This window comes from Penaeus japonicus, unplaced genomic scaffold, assembly GCF_977035675.1.
Source record: "Penaeus japonicus unplaced genomic scaffold, GWHDUDI00000001_assembly GWHDUDI00000022, whole genome shotgun sequence".
Classification (NCBI taxonomy): Eukaryota; Metazoa; Arthropoda; class Malacostraca; order Decapoda; family Penaeidae; genus Penaeus; species Penaeus japonicus.
The window spans coordinates 14,379,846-14,384,845 of NW_028234424.1; positions in this window are offsets into that span (position 1 = coordinate 14,379,846).

Sequence of the window (5,000 nt, forward strand, 5' to 3'; positions counted from 1 at the left end):
TTCTGGCAAGACAGAGCTTGGACGATGCTTTACTTTTTCTCTATCTCTAGGTTGTTCATATTTTAAAATTTACTAAAATAACCATTATATTGACAGATGATAATGATGAGTACAATAATGATAATAATAATAGATATAATGATTATTGACAAAAGAGAAAAGAATATTAATGCCTATATCAATCATAATCCGAAGTCCACAGAATATTCAAAACTTCAAGATGGTCCTGTGAAAAATTCATAATCATTTTGAATAAACTAAGCTTTTAAAATATATTTTTTGATAATGTCAGTAAAATAAAAAGAGATGAAAATGACAAAAGTTTTTGTTCATTAACAAAATCAGAATTTCTCAAAAACTAGATCCCACAGAAAATAAATTTAGAATTAGGAACTACTTGCCTAGTCTATTATCAATTTTCATTCCTTGATTTTATTTAATTTTTTGACATAAGTAGATGACCACACTATCATTACACCGAAGACTACATGCAAAGATGTTTATATATATTAAAGGAGGAAGAAGAAAAGTAAAGGGACGCAGATGTAGTAAGAATTTATAGGGATGAAGAAAACAAGAATTAAAAGGGGCAAAGAAAAGTAAGATTAAAAGGGATGAAGAAATAAATAAAGAGATATTGCAAATATATGTAATTAATCACATACCCAAAAATGTTAAAATCACATGACATTGACTATGAATCATCCTTAATATTATACCATAGGATATCAACTGTAGCACTAAAATAGATGCTATATTACAACAATTTTTAACTAATATATGGACAATGTAACATTATTATTATCACATTAAAAATGACCATTAGAAAATATCAAATATTATATCAACACAATCGTTGTAATAGAAAATATTAAATATTATATTACACAGTTATATCGAATTAGATGTTATCTATTATATGACGATAATGTTATATATGAAATCATATGAAATATTATATCAACATGAACTATTACAGTATTTTAGATCAAATAACATTATAAACATGAATCTTATATCTATCATGACAATTCATCTTCTCAGACATTATTTCTACTGTGTAAATACATGTATTTACTACTTTCTTAAAACGCCAATCGCTTAAAATGAATCCAATTAGGAGAAAAGTTACGAAAAGTATATATAATTTTAAAAAATCAGCTCGCAGTGACGTCACGAATTCCTGTCTTCGTTCCCGTAAGCTTTCCGGATTACCGTATACGAACGCTCTTGCCATATGACGATTACAGAATAAAGGATGCAACGCGCGGGGCATTTAAACAAGTGTTTTTCTAGTCCGTCTGGAATATGGATTTGATTCATGCAAAACCAACACAGACACGAACAATACCGTCGAAATAAACAAAGCTGAAATTAATTTGCTAATCAAGATTATCTTTTTTTTATTTGAGGCTGAGAATCCAAACAGTTTTTAATGAATCCCAATGATTTACAAGTCTATCAAGATTTAGAAAAATAAATAAAAATAGTAATAATAAAATAAAATCTGCCTTGTTTAATATCGAGTTAATATATATTCTAATAACATCAAAATGCATAAGAGAAGGATTGCCAATCTGAGCTAACACAGTCTGGCTACAAATATAGAGATTCTAAAAAATAGTTTGATTTTAACGGAGAAATAGGACATTTGAGGGTTTTTTATGGCTTTTGGAATCCTATTTTTTCATGGCTTAATAAAAACATTATTGTTATTACTACTACTACTGCTACTATTATCAAATTATTATCACAATTACATTATTACTATTATCATCATTATCATAAATAGTATTGCCATTATCATTGTTATCATCAGCATTTTTGCTGTTATAAACAGAATCATTATCATTATTATCATCATCATCATCATCATCATCATTGTTATCGTCGTTATCAATATGATAACATTAATAATAATGATAACACTAATTATTATTATCATTTCTATCATTATCATTATTGTTGTTCTTATTGTTATTACTATCATCATCACCATCATTACTATCATCATTATAATCATTATAATCATTACCATCACATTTCTTATCATAGTTATTGTTATCATTATCAATATCATCGTTACTCTTATTATCATTGTCATTATTATCTTTATGATGATAATAATGATTATTATTATCATTATTATTGTTACTGTCATTAGTATCATTATCACAATCAATATCATTATATAATTATTGTCAATTATCATAATAATTGTCATGACTAATATTGTTGTTTTTGATATTGTTTTTATGATTACCTTTATCATTATTAATATCAGAATCATCCTGATCATTGTTATCGCTATTATAGTTATTACTGTCATCATCATCATTATCATGATATAATCTATAATCTATTGTTGTTATCATCAGTATTATCATCACTATCATTGTTATTACTGTACCACCAGTATCGTTATTTTGGCAATAAGCACCATAATTTTCAATAGCAATATCATCATCAATATACCATATGCTGTTCTAATAATTGTATGAAAACAACTGATTATATGATTATCATCACTACATTATCATTATTATATAAAAAATCACCCTTGACACTATCATTGTTGATTATTATTATTAATTGTTTCCATCACTTTTATTGTCATTAAAATTATTATGACAAATCCTATTAGTGCTATCAATAGCATTTATGTTAGCATTATGATTATATAACACACGTGTACCTATGTGTTTGTGTGTGTGTGTGTGTGCGTGCGTGTACACACACACACACACACACACACACAAACACACACACAGACACACACACACAAACACACACACAGACACACACACACACAGATATATATATATATATATATATATATATATATATATATATATATATATATATATATATATATATCTTTGTGTGTGTGTGTGATAACGATGATGAAGATATTAATTATATCTTTAAAAGACTGTTATTATATTTAAAAAACATTAGGATCATTATCATTGACATTATTATAATCTTTGTTGTTTTCTTGTGTATTTCTGCCATCATGACGTCATGATTACCATAAGTATGATAGCTAATTATTACCATCATCATTGTCGATTTGATAATCATCATTATCATCATGATTAGTTATTAACGTTAATCCATCGTATTACCAATTACCGATTACATTTTAACGATCAATCAAGTCATCAAGTCATAACATCAGGTCATCAGGTCATAACGATCAACCATGTCATAGAGGCAATCAAGTCATCAATCAGGTCATCATGTCATAACGATCAATCAAGTCATCAAGGCAATCGAGTCATCAGGAACATCAAGTCATCAAGGCAATCAAGTCATCAAGGCAATCAGGTCATAAAGGCAATCAAGTGATCAATCAGGTCATCATGCCATAACGATCAATCACGTGATCAGCTGAAACAACAACCTCAGTGAACAAGGAACATCGGAACGTGACGTTTCGTGTAAGCTTTTTAGTCTCCTACGATGAAATCAGTTGAGGAGTTTAGGCATTTGTGTTGTTTTTCTTGTTGTGTTTCTTTCTCGTTGTGCAATATGTTATTGTGTTTGTATTTGTTGTTGTTGTTGTTGTTTAAATCTTAATCGCCTTCACCAAGCTTTTCTTGGGGTCTTACGTTAATTAATGAGAGGGATGAATTATATTCTTAGAATAACTATAAATGAGAATGAGTATTGAATAATTGATAGCGCAATACAAGACAGGTATGTCTTGCATCGGGGAACTATTCATTCTCATTCATAACTTTTCTACACGTGTCCCTTTTATTACAAAAAAGAAAGAAAAAAAAAACAAGAAAAAAAACGTTAGTTCTTTAGATATTTCTTTTCGCACTTCACATCATTTGCAAAAACCAAGACCTTGAGAAGTTGATTAATCATTTAAAATTATCTGTCGTCTTAACAGCTAAGGTCATTAACGGGGACCTTGTCTAGGAAATTCCTCATATTCTTTTCTAGCCCTCTATGCATAATGTATGCTATGTCGTCACCTTCAGCTGGATCTGTGTCCCATTTTACCTATTTTGGCCAAGGTGGGTGGGGGTAGGGGGAGGGGTATGGGTAGGGGGAAGGGGTTTGTTCCTGGTTCCTGCTTCCTATTTATGCCAATTATCATAATATATACACACCATTTTGTTTGTTTGTTGATAATTTCTTTGGTGAGCTGAAGGATATTAGATTATATTCATGCTCCCTCATAGTGAAGGTATCGTTAGTAGTATCGTTAATGTTATTATTATTTTGATGATTATTGTTACATTACTATTATCACTATTATTATATTTATTATTAGCATCAATATCATCATAATTGTTATCATTATTATCACTATCATTATCATTATTACTATTACTGTCATTGTTATTTTCATTATCATTATCATCATTTTCATCATCACCATCATCATCATTACCATTATCATTATCATCAGTGCAATTATCATTATTACTATCATTATTATTGTTTTCGTTATTGATATTAGTACCACTACTACTATCATTATTATCCTTATCTATATCAATATCCCCATCAAAATTATTGCTATTGTCATTATCATAATTACTATACCTATTACTAATATTATAATCATAATTATTGCAATTACCATTACCATTGCTAATACTAACAGTATAATTCAGATAATTGTCATTGTTATTGTAATGACTATCAGTAATTCAGTGTTCATTTCTATTACTATTATTTTCAGTATTCTTATTACTGTGAACGTTATCATTATCATTATTGTTATTATTATCATTATTATCATTATCATCATTATCATTATTGTTATTATTATCATTATTATCATTATTATCATTATCATTATTGTTATTATTATCATTATTATCATTATCATTATCATTATCATTACTGTTATTATTATCATTATTATCATTATCATCATTATCATTATTACTATCAACATTATTATCATAATCATCATCACTATCCTCCCCCTCACCATCATCACCATCACCACCACCACCATCATCCCCATATCC